We start from the raw sequence: 16,796 nt of genomic DNA on the forward strand, positions 1-16,796 counted from the left end.
GAAATAAAAGCATAGAAAAAGTCAAATCTCATCATTATTTTTAAGGCAAAATTGAAGTGATGATGACATTCTTAGCTTTGAAAAATACATTTCTAAGTATGATTTTAGTTACATGGAAAAACTTCTATGCAAAGTCATTGGGAAAAAAAACTGAAACAAAAATCTTTAAAATATATTAAATGCACTGTGTACTTTCACAGGTTTTTAATTTTCAATCTCATGTGTGCATGCAAAACTGAGTGCCATTCAGTGGACTCATGATGACTCAAATCTGCATTAGGAAGAGGACCACACAGAAGAAATGTTTCTTTTCTTTGTGTTTTTAACAATTTTGCCAAACTTATATTAAAAAAAAGTGTTGTTGAAATTTTAAGGGTTTTTATAAGACACCAACCGTGTCAGACCTCTCTTCAATGCTGTTTAAAACAAAAGGATCTGAATTAGATTTTCCAGGTCTTTTATTTGTTTTCATTCAAGTCCTGCAACTGCTAATATAAACATTTTTCCTCTTTTAAGTAAAATATTTTCATTTTAGCTGAATGTCCTACTTCATCTCCAACACCGACACCATATGAATGAAAGGATATTTATCAGCCAGCTTCCACATTCTGGTAGAGGACACAGAAGCCTTATCCAATGCTCTGATCGTACAACTATCACTCATGTAATTCCTTATACTTTCCTTCCTACCCTTGTCTGTTATTTCTCCCATCTTTCATGACACAGAAAATGTAAATACTGCAAGGGAGAGTCTACATTTTTTTCTGTACCATGTTGTCTTGCCCACACACATTTGGAAGGATGAATAAGTAAAAAATGTTTCAACTGTCCAGGCTTCCCATCACATACACATTTATAGCATTGCCAAAAAGACACCGAACTTGTGTTTAACCTCTGAAAACCAGAATGTTGCAGCTTAAACCATCTTTCACAACATTTCTATACAGTTCACTTCTTACAAACACATCCTACCCACAAAACATTGAGGAATAAGTAGGTCTTGAACTGAAAACCCATCTGAAATGTTTTCAGGGCTAGAAAGTGAGAAGCAAGGCATGGGACCAGGGCCATCCCATATGAGAGCTGAGGCTCGGTGTTGGACCAAATCCATGACTGCTACAAGCACAGCAGTTTCCACAGAGTGAGAGTGCCAGTCCCCAGCACTCTGGTTTGGGGTCTGCTAACCAAAATGCAGGCTCTGGACTGGATAATTTCAACAAACTCAGATGCACAGCTCACTGTACAGTTGGAAAGGTCCACATGCCCACCTCCTGTTGTTTCTGCCACCTGTTTTGGCAGAAACAACAAAATAGGTTTTGTGTGTGTGCCTGTGTGTATTGCATAATTCACCATCCAAACTGAATCCAAAATATTTGGATGGCAGCCTGCCCCACATTTGCTTGGTGGAGCTGGAGAGGCATGCCAAGAGCAGCACCAACAGCTGGCAGCCCAGGATGCTCTGACCCCCAGGCTGGAGACACAATCCAGAGACTGTGCAAGTATAAAGGGTCCTGTTCTTTTAAATCAGCTCTCTAGGCAGCCAAGGTTTGTGGTGGTGAAAGCAAAGCAAGGGATCACTTTCCGCCCAGATACAGACCACCTCTTCTACCAAAGCTCTGCAGCTCATTCATTCCTTGCAGCATTTTATTTTGGTGGTGACCGGGAATAATTTCAGAAAGCGCTGCTGTTGTACAGGTGGAAGCTCAGCTCAAGCACGCCTGAGAGCAGCAAGGTAAGGACTTGTAGTGTTTTATGCACAACTGTAAATGTTCTTTTGCCTTTCAGTGTTGCTTGCAACCCAAGATTTCATTTGAGCTGGTATAATACGCACTTGCATCATTAACAATTACCAGTCATTGTTCCAATTTGGATTTCTCTTGCTAATTAGATTCACTCTGACAATCTGTATGTCCCATAAACCCCAAAAGGAGTATCTTCCCACAGTGAACAGAATGGAATATGAATAATCAGTTTAATAATTGTATTTGATTTAGCTTCTCAACACCAACGTGTGACTCAAGAGCCTGCCAGGGCTCCCTGGTGGGAGAGTCCCGCTCTGCTCCCGACTGTTCTCACGAGAGGAGCCGGAGCTTGCCCGACCGCTTTGCCAAGGCTGCAAATGCCGTGTGGCTCTTACACAAGCATTGGCAGCCACCACTTTTAATTCTTGCAGGTTTGCATGAGCACCCAGCTCTTCTCTGTCTGACTTATTCTTCCCTCACCTTCTTGCCTTTCTCTTTAGAAAGGCAGCAGTGATGGAGACAATATTAATTCCTAGAGGAGCTGAAGGAATTCTGGAATGTGACTTTGCAGTCCCTCTGTGAAAGGCCCTGCAGCCCCGAGCACTTCTGCTCCCCTTGCTGACCTGAGTATTGGGGCAACAAACCTGGGCTGGAAACCATCTCTTGGCCACTTGCTGGGCCGTGTCTGGCAGCTCACTACAAGAGCCCCTCTCCCAGTGCATCTCCAGCAAAGGCAGCAAGGTAGCTTCCAGACCCAGGTTGCTCCATATCTGACAGGCCTGAGGCATGGCCAGAGAGTCAGGTTCTGCTCCTACCTGTTTGGTTAGGCTTTACCTGGGGCCCTACTGCAAATTCCCTTCTCCACAACACATGTATGAAAACTCTGGTAATTGCTAGGCAGAGCAAGATATAGTTGGTTGCTTTGGCTATGAATCATGCAGACAGGCAGTTGTTTTTATTCATTTTTTCATTGCTTTTCCAAGCTTTAAGGAAAAACATTCAAACAAATGCAATTGCACGCCACTGCAACTGCTCCTCACAGAATGCCAGTGTTGGAGTCAGACCCCTGATGCTACAGCTCAGCTGCCAGGGACTGGGGGTGGAAGAGCTGGCAGCTCCGGGACAGGGAGCGGAATGTGGCTCCCAGGTTCATTTGGTACCAAAGCACTGGGAGGCACCACTGAGCTTTTCTCTATCCCCCACCCTACCCCCACTTAATGCTTCTTGTTCCAGGGGCTGCTTTTGACCCTAATCCAAAGAAAATAGATGTGGATATGCTAGTGGCTGGCAACAATTGGGGGCTGGCCTTAGGCTGGAGCGGGGAGCATTTGGATACTTGTGACAGCAGGAGGGTGCCTGTTTCATCAAACTCCATCCCCATCACCACATGCATGTGCTCCAGTAACTCCCCATGGAAGTGGAAAAGAGGATCTCTGGTCTCCTGGTCTCCCTTGCAGATCTTCTCTGCTGCTCTGCTGTTAATACATCTTTCCCAAAAAGAGGGGTAGGAAGGGAGGAGAGTTGATCTGGGCACTAATACTTTCTCTTCTTAGTTGGAAATAGGTGCAACATCAGAATCAAGGTGGCAGCACACAACTCCCCTGTGAGTATCTAATGCTGATTTTTCTTTTTCCTCAGTTCTTTTCCCAACCGATTCACTCTCTGTTAATAGCAAAAGCCACCTCTGACATCAGTTTTCACCTGTATGACTCTTTGTCTTTTACTTGAATGTCACCCACCTTTTATTGCAGCCATTCTCCAGGTGCCCTGCTCATCCTGCCTGACCTGCAGACCACCTCCATGCCAGCAGTGCCTCATGGCTTTGTGCAGCATATTTCATCAGCACAGTGCTCACATGGGCCAGGAGCATGCCATTAAGGCAAACAGTGAAACAAAATTGGTCCCAAAACTCCTGTTTGAAGAACTCTCACAGACAACTTCTCCTAACCCGAGATCTCCAGCCTCAGCACTCGTTGTCTCCTCCTCTTACCAACAACACAATTTTTTTAATAATCTATTTTGTCTCCAGCAACATCAGTGGTTTCTCACTTGACATCATAGCAAATACATTAAAGTAGTCTAGATAAAGTAAATCTGGCAGATATCACCTGTCTGGAAAAATAATTGTTTTATCAAAGAGAACCTTCGGGTTAGTCTGGCAGGATGTGCCTTTAGTTGCATTTCATCCCATTTTTGATGTGCCTTTGCATTTTTAATTAACCTTCAAGGCACGTTCCAAGGCCCCGCATACCAGTGAGGTCAGAGGTACAAGGGCGCCGATGTTGGCTGGATTATGTTTTAACCCTGCACCACTGAACACGTTGTAATGGATATGCTGAAGTCACGGGGTCCCTCTCTGACTTGGCAGATCTATAAAAACAGTTGCTAGTAGACGTGCCACCTCTCATGCTGGTCTTTCCAGAACTCCTGGACAGGCATGACCTGCCTTCCCAAGAGGAACGCCGCCTGCTCTTGGAGCACAGTAACAATTCTATTTCCATATCCCTGTTCCCATTAACCAGCCTTCTTTTACCCCTAGGATTTGTCTTCCTTAAACCAGAGCAGAGGTAAAATACTCCTTTGATTGCAGGCCATGCCTAAATTATCTTAATCTCTTTTACTGCACAACAGTCTGACTTTGTTTTTCTTCCTTTCTTACATTGAAGAAGTTTTTTCCCATTTTTTTCTGGAATGCTTTACAAGTTTCAGTTCAGGTTTGCTTCTGATGCTTACAGTTACTATTTTTCTACATGAAAATATTTTCTGTATTTTTCTATGGCCTCTAAATGATAAATTCCTCTTTCTGCAAGGCTCTCCAGAATTAACCAGAGAACTGAGCATCCCAATGGAGCGAGCAGGCAGGGTGCAGGGTGCCTCACCTCCACATACCTGTCTGTGCCTTCCCTGCACAGAAGCCTCCACTTTTCTCCACTCAAGTCAGCTTTGCTGAGGAACATTGCCCCACTTGTCAGCCTGCCCGCTGGCAAACTGAGCCTCAGACTCACACATATTTGTGTTTATTCTCCCCATTTGCTTCAAACAGCAAGAGCTACGTAGTTCAAAGCTCTGCTCTGTGACTAGATCTCTAGTAACTTAATTGCACATCAAAACATCTCCTTGTATGACTTCACTGATGAAGATGTTTGTTGGTTGTCAAATCCAAGGGTATCTGGGCCCTACCATTCCTAGTTTGAAGCATCATTGAGTAGTGGAGGCTCCTCAGATTGCCAAAGCACTGAACAAAGATATGAATAATTACCAAAAGAGTTTTTATCTCAGCCAAAAACATGAACAGCATCAAGAGAAAGTGTACTTGTGACCCTGCAGCTTTGCTCCTGCTGAGTTCAGAGGTCATGGGACCATCAGAAGTGCAAAAGCTACTCAGCAAAACATTGCCACAAACTTCTTTGCTAGTAAATTTTTGCTTATCATCATGAGGTGTTCTAACATGTCAGAAAATGCTCTTCACTACCTGAGGAACAGCAGCAGGCCAAGTCCAAAGGGTACTGGAGAAGGTTTTGCTTGACTGTTCTCTCCAGTGCACACACATGTGTGTGTGTTTGCACCCTCTGCACAAAGGACTGTCTGGCCTTGCCTGCATGAGGTTGGGATAAGTGTCAACAGTGATTCTTTCAAAATCTGCTCCTAATTTCATCTGTCCTCATCAAATTCTGCTGTCCTCCAAATCCTGCTGGATGTGTCAGCCTAGCAGTAAAAGAAAACATCTTCTCCTCACAAGAGCAGGCACACCACAAGTGCTGTCATGTAGAATTTCATAGAATCTTAGAATGGTTTGGGCTGGAAGGGATCTTAGACATCATCTGGTTCCAACCCTCTGCCATGGCCAGGGACACCTTCCACTAGACCAGATTGCTCACAGCCCCATCCAGCCGTGGTCTTGAACACTTCCAGGGATGGGGTTTCCACAACTTCTCTGGGCAACCTGTTCCAGTGTCTCACCACCCTCATAGTGAAGAATTCCTTCCTGATATCTAATCTAAACCTGTCTTCTTTCAGTTCAAAGCCATTCTCCCTTGTCCTTTCACTTCATGTCCTTGAAAAAGATCTCTTGTTACCCCTTTTAGGCACTGGAAGGTCCTGTAAGGTCTCCCCAGAGCTTTTGCTTCTCCATACTGAGCAACCCCAACTCTCTCAACCTGTCTGCACAGGAGAGGTGCTCCAACCCTCTGCTCATCAAACTGCACAAGGACTGAAGAAATGAAGCCAGTCTGTGCATCTTACAGCACACCCCATAGGGTGCTGTTGGACACCAGTCACATAAAACATCTGAGCTGTTCCCATGTGAATCCAAGGCTTAGCAGAGACACCCTGGCGTGGCCAGCTCCACATCTCTCCCTCCGCACTCAGCGGCCGGATGCGAAACAGCAATTACATTGTGAAATGTCATGGCTCTACTGGGAAGCAAAAACACATCAATATTGTCTCCTGGTTGCATCGAGCCATGATGATTTTGCTTGACTGCATGCCTGGATGAAACAACAGGGAACACAAACAGAGATGGGGCCAGAGCTTGCATGTGCACCAGTTTATCTTCCTGCCTTTCCAGTGCGCCCATCGCAGCAGCAGCGTCTGGGTGATAAGTCTGTCTCTTTGCAAAACAGGAAGACCGTGGGCTGGCTGGCTTCTCTGATGAGCTATAAATTGCAGGGGTTTTACCTGGCTGCCAGCCCCGCTGTGCCCTGGGTAAGGCAGGCGCTAATGCAGGGCGCTGCGCTGGCCGGCGATAGGATAATTACTGTTATTGCATTAGGAGAGAATAGCCGGCACTTAAGAGCCGGAGGGAAAAAGAGTCCCAGGAATTGGAGCACTGAAGGCATTGCTAGCTCCGTGCACACAAAGGCGACCGACCTATAAATAATCTGACCTCTTTGTTCCAGTAAAATGGCACAAGAATTAAGACCCCGGTTCAGGAAGAAACTTAAAATGCATGACTAAACTCGGCATAGCTGAGCAGACCTATTGACATGCCGGGGGCCCGGAGGCATTTCTGCTCTGTGAGCCTTTGTGCTCACCTGTGAGAGTGGCTGCCGGAGGTGTCCCGCTGGCAGAGCTGCTTTCCAGAGGCTGTGGGGGGCCAGCTTCATTACTGCAGGTAAAGGAGCAACAGCACCCTGCCAAATTTCCAGTGGGACTTCTCAATAGTCTCTGCTCTTCCTCTGCTTCCTAAGTTACAGCTAAAGAAAGAGACCTCTGTTAACCTCAGTTACCTGATAGTAGCTGGCAATTTGAAAATTAAAAGCTGACATGTAGAGCAAAAATATGAAGTGTTAGAACATGAGCCTAACAAATGTAGCCCTGAAAATTTCCAGTAAAACAAACCCAAAACAAATCAGAGACCAAAAAAAAAAAAAAAATAGAGATTAGCCAGCAGCAGGGCAGGTCATCTCTAGGTTAGCTTCACCCTGCATGTATATAATCTCTCAACTTCTGGGAGGAAACCCACCCAAAGATGTGCTTGTTCAAATTAAAAGGCTTGTTGTTAGACTCAGAAAGCCCTTGGAATCCTTGATAAAGTAAAACTAGAAGTACTTGTGAAAAGAAAGCTTTGATGGTTGCCTGAGGTTCAGGGTAGCACCATTTACAAATATTTTTCTCCTAGCTCTTCATCACAGAGACTTAGAAAAAGTATACCTGAAAATTACTAGCGAATATAAATATATTATAAATCCTTCCCTGCTCTTGCTTTTTATCTTTGCTGTAGAGAGACAGTAAATAACTATTTTCCTCATGCTGGAGTTGGGGAGTAAGCATGAAGAAGGTGCAAGACTGACTCAGCATCACCCAACACCAGCCCCTGGCCTGGCCCCCCAAGTGTGGGATCCACGACAAATCCATGTGTCCCAGGGAACACACATGCAGGGTGACTGTAAGAGCCATTCTGTGCCTTGGCAGGTGAGTATCAGGGTTTGGGGAACAAACTTGGGTCAAGTGGGGTGTCAGACTTGACTGTGTGCTGCTGGTTCAGCAACTTAGCAGCTGGCTGGCAAAGCAGTGACCCAGCAGCCTTCTTCCCAGGTGAGGGGGAAACAATAGTGATCTGTCAGATCCCAAAAAGTGATCTGCCAGAAAGTTTGCAGTGGACATTTGGGCAAATGCAGGAAGTCCAGCCACGCTCGTTCATGCTGTGAAAACCTGGACAAGAGGGAGCTCTCAGGTGCACACCGGTCCCTTTTGCCTGCACTGTGTTTTGTTGCATCCAGGGACAGTAAGGGTGAGGAAAGAGCCACATTCTTCTCTTATGGCTGCTTATCCCAATCCAGAGCACTTCTCCACCAGCCTTCCCTGTGCCCCACACGTATCCACAGCCCCTAAAGCAAGCACTTTAAAACTGGAAGTGTAATCCAAGTTTGCACTGAAATTCTTCCTAGGTAGCTCAGCCATTGGTTACTGTGCAGCAATTTAGGAGCTAACAGGTCCAGCAGAGAGCCATGGTGTTTTCTGGGGGCTTTTCCCAAGCTCCCAGGACAATTTGGGCTGTTGTCCTGGATGGCACACAGCCCCACCACGGTGTTATCTGTCAGAAGCTCAGTGACCCAAAGCTGTGCAGCACAGGCTGTGTGTGCCCTGTGTTGGCACAGTTTCCACAGTGTCCTCCTGTTTCTCATGTTCCTCCCGTGTGCCTGGCCCCGGTGTCCCAAAGAGCCTCAGGCTGCCGACAAAGCCAAGAGGCAAAGTTCATCTTTTTGTTCTGAGGCAGCACAGAGCCTGGCACAACTATTCCTGGTCCCTGAGTCAGAGCACAACCATCTTTGAAATAAATAAAACGAAGAAGGAGAACATCTCTGGGACTATATTTGACACTTGTATTCCCACACCACTTGGCTTTATATAAACATACCAATTGGTATGGTGGTTATTTTGACTCATCTGCTTAGCAATCATTTTATTTTAATCAATATTTATTTAACTCACCAGCTAGACAAAAGCTCCCTAATTTCTTCATCTGATTTAATTGATGTTCCCTGACAGAATGAAGCTAGACTGGATAAGACAGTACAAGCTGTGCCAGTCTTCTTTGGTTTGCATCTCTTTTAGCAAGTCCTGTGACTGTGGCAGAGCCAAGTTACATCTTACACCTCACAGAGGAATTGGGACCATACATGGCTGTACACCCCGGGACAAAGAGCCAAGAAACACGCCAAAACAATCAGAAATAATTAGCATATTGATTCTCCATGCAAATTACCTCTGCATACATTGTGAAACACTTTGCATTGTCAGAGGACTTCAGAGGAGCCTGGAGTTTCTTACAGACACCACAATAATTAAATATGTGTCTTCAGTTGTAACATTAAAATACAGTTCTGGGTGAAGGATCATAGAAAGAAACATGCATGTTGTGCAGATTAAAATGTATGGAATACGTCTACCTTGACACCCCTACCCCAAAACAGGCACCATGAATTATATTCCTGAAGGAGCTTTCAGACCAGGGATATTTCAGGCCTTCTTAGAAGAACATTTTGCTTTTCATTTGAAGGAAATGATATGTACCTTGTGTCACCTCGACCTCATGCCAAGGGTGAGGAGTGGCTGCAAGTTGTAGGATTGAATCACAAAGCTCAATCTTAGCCCAGTACTCCACTTGCCTGGACAGAAAGGTTCACTTTAGCAAATGCTAAAACACACTGGCTTTCAGAGGAACTAATTTTTCAAGCTCAGTCACAAGTGTGGGGGAAAAATGAACTCTCCCATTTACATCAGTGGAGTCACACAGTAACTATGATCCTGAAGTCAACACGTGGAAAGCTTAAGTGAAGCAACCTGTAACTTGCTGCCCAGATTAGTTCATGCCCAGCTCTCTCTGCCAGCTTTTGAAGTCTTTGTGAAATGCTAAAGTGTAAAGGGTAGCACCGTCTCTCAAGGCCAAAGTCAACTGATATTAGGAATGGGTACAGTGATTTTACAACCATTAACAGCATTAATGACCCTGTGAGCCAAGACAGAAAGCTGCCAGAAAGACCCAGAACTGCCTCTGCAAGGAGGAAAAATTGCCTTGCCTCTACAAGCACACTGCACTGTTGTAAATATCATGTAAATACCCCGACTGCAGGCTGAGAGGGCAGAGCTGTCTGCAGTGACAGAGACAGATCCCATCCAGAGACAAATGTGACACCATGAAGCACCCACCAGGACAGCTAGATTTGAATGTAGGTCGAGATACATCAGAGCAGGGTGGTGAGTCCTACAAAGGGAGCTGCTTCACCACTGCAAAGTTTTAGGAGCAGGTCACCACCCTCTAATGGAGGGTCCTGGGGTTCATTGAGAAGACCAGAGCTCAGAGATGGTGCCCTTCCCTTTCCCTCTGGCAATGCCCTTTGTGTGCTCCTCACCTGTGCTGCCACATGCCTACATTACCACAGCCTCTGGATGGAAAAATTCCAGCTGCCAGCACATTCAAGTGCTTCAGGTGAGGCTTTGAAGGGGGGCTTGGAAAAGGTCGTGGAAAGACCCAGACCCCACTCCTGAGGGCTCAGGCAACAGGAGACAAATGAATACATCTCATCTTCTCCAAAGGCACTCAGGCCAGCTCAAGATTTGTTCAAGCTTGGTTTTCTACACAAGCAAGTGGTACAAGGTCAATCACTCCTACAGCAGGTCTTGCAACCATTGCCTCTTCTTGGTCAAGCATGGCAGGACTGAGGATCTCTGCAATCACCCAGTTCCTGAGAGTTTTCCTGCAAATGCTGCCCTTTCGTGGTCTGCACAGGAAGGCATGACCAGAGCAGTTAGGGACGCTGGCAGAGGACATGGAAGTGCACATGGATTCACTGGTGTCTGCTCCCCACAGCAGAGGAGCAACTGAATGCAGCTGGAATCAAGGGACATGCCTGCTCCAAGGCCAAATCCTGGATCCCAAGCCCAGATCCCGGCTTCCAAGCCCAGATCCTGGCTTCCAAGCTTCCAAGCCTGCACCCCCCAGCCCTGGGGGTTGAGTGGCACCATTTGAAATAGCTTTCATTCTGGTCCAAGTTCAGTCCAGCCCCTCCACTCTGTGCCCCAACAAGTCCTGGCTGTCAGCAAAAGCTGCCATCCTTGAAAACAGCCTGTAATTGCAGGCTTTCTGGGCTCAGAGGGAAAGGGGAGGGACTGGATAAAAAACCACCTTGGGTCTCTGAAACACAGACGCCATGTCAGAGTCAGTTCAATAGCCTGTCATGGACTCAATAAAAGATTAACCAAATCATCCACAATGAAAGCAAATTTGGCATCCTTGTCCCTGGGCTGGTGGCAATGCAGAATACTCACATGCAGCTTCTTGCAATTGATGCTATTATTTGGGAAAGGCTTCAAGTACTGTCCTGTGGGGGGTGATAAAAAACCACCCCAAACCCAAAAGGATGCATTGGCAGAATAGTGATAGAAATTTGCACTTTTCCTGCCTATGAACAATAATTCATGCAGTTAGTGCTTTATCAGAAATAATTTAACCCAGTTTTTCATTTAAACTACAGGAAAGCAAGTTCAAATAGGTTTCTCTAACATGAAGGACATCTTTTAACCCAACTTTTGCTCCTGTTCACCCCACCCCCACCCAATGCTATTAAATGGCTTGAAACATAACACAAAAATACGTGTCTTATCATATCAGTTGGCTTCTCTTACTATAGCAGCCCTTATCAACATTCAGCAGCCCTATTAATGCAGTCCCCTTCAATCAGCATGAAAAAGTAGGGCTCCACAGATCTCTGATCCACCCCTCCCAGTATCATAGGCCCTTCCTGGATGCCAATTAAAGAGCAGGAGCTCTTTTAATGCCAGCAGTTTGCTCCTTTACATCTGGCCTGCATGCCCATGGTCCCCTGCTTGCTCCACAGCAGCTCCCTGAGCTGCCAGTCTCACATGAAGCTGTCCTTCCCTGGATGCAGCTGCTGGAGCCCTGTCCCTGTGTCTGTCCCACTGGGCTCCTTCCAGTGGCAAGGCTGGGAGAGCCCTGTGCTTCTGCCCTTTGTCCAGCACACACCTTTAGGGGAAGGTTTACCTGTGTATTACATGTATTGTGCTGCTAAATGCAAACTTCTCTGAAAATATATCATAGATTTGCCTTAATCCTACACTACATTCTTGAGAGATGTGATGGAATAAAATGCTAGAAAACCATTCCTCCATGAACTGCCAGGATTTTTGTAGATAAGAACTGTGGAGACCCAAACCTACAGAGACTACTGCAAGAAGCAGAGCATCAGAAGTCAAACTGTTCAGGAACTGGGAAGTGGACAGCCTCAATGGGCACTAAATTTGAGTTTGAGTAAATTTGAGTGGAATTAAATCCTACTTACAAACCAGAGAAACCCAGACTTTGGCATCTATACCTCTGTTCCTTTTAGTAGCAGCATGTTTACCATGTTGTAGTCCTCATGGGATATATTGGCAAGCCCTTTACTAACATTTTCCCTTGGGTTATTTTCATTTCATGGGCGGTTGAATTTAATTTAAGATGCCCAAAAAACTACAAAATAATGTAAAAAAGTGTTTTCAAAATTGTTTGCATCTCTCCTCCCCCATGGAACTGGGGTGTCCTTGAGATATTATCCTGGACCTTAGCCAACGGACTGAGAAATAGGATTGGCAAAAACAGAGGAAGGATGTTGCAACACACCAGCTGAATCTTTTCCCTTGTGGTTTTGAGTTTGGTCTGTCCAGAGAGGTTGGCAGGAGGTGAAGGGGACAACCTCTCCATTTTTGCTCCACGTGAAGGCAGGTTTGCCAGGAGGAAGCCTGTTTTCTGCAAATGCCTCTTGGGCAGAGTTTGCACCAGGCTTGAGAGGTTACTTAGGGTCCACAGGACACCCCAGGGCTGTGTTTTTCCCCTGAGGCTTCATGGCCCTCTTTCAGGGCATGCAGGTCAGGTAGGGAGACACAATCTCTGCAGACAGCTTGTGTTGCAAGACAGAAACTGCAATGCATGGTTGCTAGCTATGAAAAACTATCCAGGGAGAAGGTTTCTCTCTTACGAAATGCCCCTCCTGATCACCCTGCAGAAATCATCCTTGCCCTTGCTGGTGCTGCCATCCCTCAGCTTTTCAGTTCTACCTTTGACTTCCTTACAAGCTTTTAAGAATGTCTCCACACGAGGCTGCTGAGCAGTGCCAGCTTTGCTGCCTTTCCTAAAATGTGCACTTTCAGTAAGAGGAAAAGAAACCCCAACACCCATCTCAGCTTCATAGGACTGGTGCAAATGGTTTAAGTTTACTGACGCATATCAGATAGAAGTCTAGCAAATCTAAGGTCAAATTCTATAGCTAGAGTGTTAGTTTATTATTCTAGTACACTGTTTGGTGGTGTTATTGACACATAAAATAATGAAATGAATGGTGGAATGATTTTCCCTTCAAGTATTTAGTCAGGTGCACAAAAGCAGAGAAGTTTGTACTTACCTGACCATTTTGTGTCTCTATTTCCAACATCATTCTCCAGTGTCTGGAGAATTATTACACACAGAAAAGAATCATTCCACAGTCAAATAAAAGTACATGTGCTTTTTGTAGGAAAGGAGAAAAAAGCAGGTATTTTTATATTGCCTTTAAGAACTGTTACCCTTGTAGGAATGGACTAAATTTGAACCAGTCACCTAAAACCCAAACACAAGTATTGCCAAATCTATGCCCTTTTTCTAGACTTCTAGTTTGCATTAGGTTGAACAAGAAAACAATTTCTTAATGTTCTTAACATTAACCTTCACCCCCCCTTTGTACAACTGCAATTCAAAAGGTGTAAATTGCTAACATTTATGGAGAGACACTTATTTAGCTGCTAATCTAGGTAATCATAGGTAATCTCAGTGCCCTCTATGTGAAACTCTTCTGTTTCTTACCATCTGCACACATCGTCATCATCAGAGCAATAAGTGGTGATAAAGAAAACTGTAAGAGAAAAGTTCTTTCAGGACTTTTGGCTTTGATGTTTACGAGGCACTGTATCTGTCACATGAGCATTCAGTCCACAGAACTTCGTATTTATGTGAGGTGAACAGCATTTTCTTGAGGAAAAGGAACAAACCCCTCTTGCCAGTCAATTTATTAGGGTTGTTTTTTGTCATTGTTTTGATGGAGTGATTTAGGCATGACTGGGGAGCAGGCTCTTCAGGAGCCGTGGATTGCACAACACACAAACAGCTTGATAGTGTCATTACCACACCTCTGTTTTTTTAAATACACTTCCTCCTGCTTTTAGGTTGGGTCCAGTTATTCATAGGGAACACCTGGCTCTGCACAAGGAAGCACTAAATCCTTTGCCTTCAAAGCACACAGACAGCAAGGAAGGTCAAGTATTACTCAGGGATTTCTCACCAGATCTTCTGATCAGATCTCTTATTTTCTCAGTAAAATGCAGCACATCATTTTTGCACGTTCAGCTCTGGAGCTCTTGATTAAACCAGTGAAGCTAAACCACCTCCCTGAATGTCACTAAAACAGGGAAACACAAAAATCAGCATTTAAATGTACCATTGAGCAACTAATCCCACTTAATCCCAGCAGCCCCTGAAAGTCCCTTAGGGCACAGGACGGGCAGGGACCAGCCATGTCCCACTGCCATGGATCATGCCAACAGCTTCAAGGCCAGGAATGGCACCTCCTCACCTGGGGACACAGGGTCTGCAGTTCCAGAGCATAGCAGGAGTCCTCAGCAGCCCACCATGGGACCAGGAGAGTCCATGGGACCAGGAGAGTCAGCCAGAGGGAAGTTCACGTTTGCTTGTTTGCTCATTCTCCCCAGAGACCCTGAGTCACCCACCCCCAAAGCACCAACACCAGCACAAGGGAGCAAGAGACTAATTTATCATTATTTGGGAAGAACTGCTCTAGTTTTACTCATAGGTAAGGGCAGTTGTAGAGGAAAGAGCAGCAAGGACAAGGCCAGAGCCCTGGCAGGTTTCTCCCCCAGGTCTGTGCCCTGGGCAGGGCGGGCAGATAGGATCTGCAGCACCATAAATCACCTCCCAGCAAAGGGAGAGGAGAAACGGATTGTGAAATGAACTGTAAAATAAACTTCTAATGTAAACATCACACAGGCAGGGGGTTGTTTTCTCTGTCTGGGAGCCCAAGTCTGGTACAGTTTACTGGCTGGCTGTGCTGGGCCCTTGTTTGGTGAGGTTACTGCTGGGCATGGAGGCAGCCATCACTCGTGTTTGCCAGCAGGACAGGAGGCTGCTGCTGCCATGAGCATCTTCTTCTCCTTTGGCATAATTTGCTTGCTCAGACACCGGAACATGGCCCAGTTTTGCCATTATGGACTGTCTGGATCCTCCTGTCCCAGAAAGACACCCTCCCAGACACCTGCCTTGGTGGCCTGGCAACAGTGACCCGGGACACCCCAAAAGGTTTCAGGCTGCATCTTTCACCAGGGCCTGGGTTTTCTGATAAGCTGGTGCTCACCCAAAGCTGCCTCTCCCTGACATGTCCCTGCCCACTCAGTCCTGCTGCTCACAGTCAGTGGGGCTTTGCTGCTTGCACCTTTTCCTGGTCTGGCCCATTGTCCCTGCCAGGAGGGCCAACCCGTGCCCTCAGCAGGGAAAGCAGGCCACCTCTGAAACAAACCTGACCCACTGCAGGAATATCTATATTTTCACCTGTATTTATACTTCTGGTCCAGAAGGAGTCAGACTCCATGATGCTGAAGGGTGCCTCCCAGCTCAGCAGGTTCTGTGATTCCATGACTGTGCTACATCAACACCTCCCTGGGGTCGGGGGCACACCCTGCCTCGTGTCAGCACAGTGGGACAACATGGCTCAGTGCCTGCTACAGTCAAACCAGCAGAAAAGATAACAGTTTGCTACTGTACATAGAGACCTGTGCCTCAGGTAGGAAAGGACAGAAGCCTCTGTGCATTTTAAAATTTTTTTGTCTTGCTTTAAAGCCGCTTTAAGGCAAGTCATAGGAGCGTGAGGTTAGAAGCGACCTCAGGAGATCGTCCTCCTGCTCTGAGGCAGGGCCTTGGAAAATCCAGGCAAACATTTTGTTCCCAAAAAACACCCTTAATGAAGAAAAGTCCACACCTCTAGGAAATGTGTTAATTATCTTCATAGCTAAGAGAACATAACCTAAATTTCCTGTAGATGAAACATGGCTGTGTCCTCTCCTTAGTGGGTATGAAGGGTGGGGGGTTTTAAGTAATTTTCTTCATGAAGTAATGAAGAAAATTACTTAAAAAATAAAAAGGTATTTTGTGTCCCCTCTCAACTTGTTCTAACACATAACATCAGCCTTCTCCCATTGGTCCCCATTCCCACTGCCCCTGCTCATTCTTGGTCCTCTTCAGCCTGGCTTAAACATCTGAGGAGGCCCCAGTGCCACAATTCTAGAGCAGGTGCTCAGACAGCTTCTACTTCCTTACTGCCCACAACACCTTTTTTCCAGGGCTGCTGCTTGTGCCCCTCTTGGCATTTGGTAGCTGGTCTCTTTCCTCTTTTGTCTGCTGAACCTCACCTGGCTGATTTTCCCTCCCAGTTCCTCATGCTGGCCCGTGGTGGCCGTCCCCATTCTGCACCTGGGCATTGCTGGGTGCTGGGCAGTCTCCTCCAGCTGCTGGGCTGCCTGACCTGCACCAGCACTCGGAGCCTGCTGCCACCTTTTGGGTTTCCAGAGCTCCACGGCCATGGCATCCAGCCAAGGCTGGGTGGGGCAGGTGGCAGGAGGACCAGGGGGACAAGTGTGGAACAAGATTAGGCTCATAGGAGGAGGATAGAAGGGACAGTTGGGAGGAGAGACAGCACACAAGTCCTGCTTTTAGAAATGCACACAAGCAAGCCAGTAGTTACTGAAATGTCTTGGTGAAAGAGCAGTTGCTATCTCCAAATTCCTCTTCTCTGGTCAAGAACCTGTGGTTTTTCTGCCAGGTGGAAGGTAGAGGGGCTGAAAACTGTCAATTGGCCAAAAAGTTTGTGGGACACGGTGAAGAAATCCTCAGAATGTAGGGACTGGTCATTGTTTCCCAGCATGAGAGTCTGCATCCCATAATGGCCAACCCAAAATTTGGGAGTAACTGCTTAAACACGAAGTACTTCAGCAGTTTGTCATAATTCAGGTTTCAGA

General features: G+C 46.1%; 1 long non-coding RNA gene across 2 annotated transcripts in view; it reads left to right on the top strand.

Moving 5' to 3' along the window:
- Positions 1-11,992, top strand: part of LOC139595603 (uncharacterized) — a 36,452-nt gene extending 24,460 nt beyond the window's left edge. The window contains exons 2-4 of one of the 2 annotated variants that reach the window (XR_011681067.1): positions 1-3,345; positions 7,465-7,655; positions 8,733-11,984. The exon at positions 1-3,345 is cut by the window's left edge and continues 23,126 nt beyond it. This is a non-coding gene — a long non-coding RNA (uncharacterized lncRNA). Of the gene's footprint in view, positions 7,656-8,732 lie in introns of both variants that reach the window. The other variant, XR_011681068.1, reaches the window with a different exon arrangement.
- The last annotated feature ends 4,804 nt before the right edge of the window (positions 11,993-16,796 follow it).

This window comes from Agelaius tricolor, unplaced genomic scaffold (genome assembly GCF_023055355.1).
Source record: "Agelaius tricolor isolate 1412-34295 unplaced genomic scaffold, bAgeTri1.0.p SCAF_1, whole genome shotgun sequence".
Lineage (NCBI taxonomy): Eukaryota > Metazoa > Chordata > Aves > Passeriformes > Icteridae > Agelaius > Agelaius tricolor.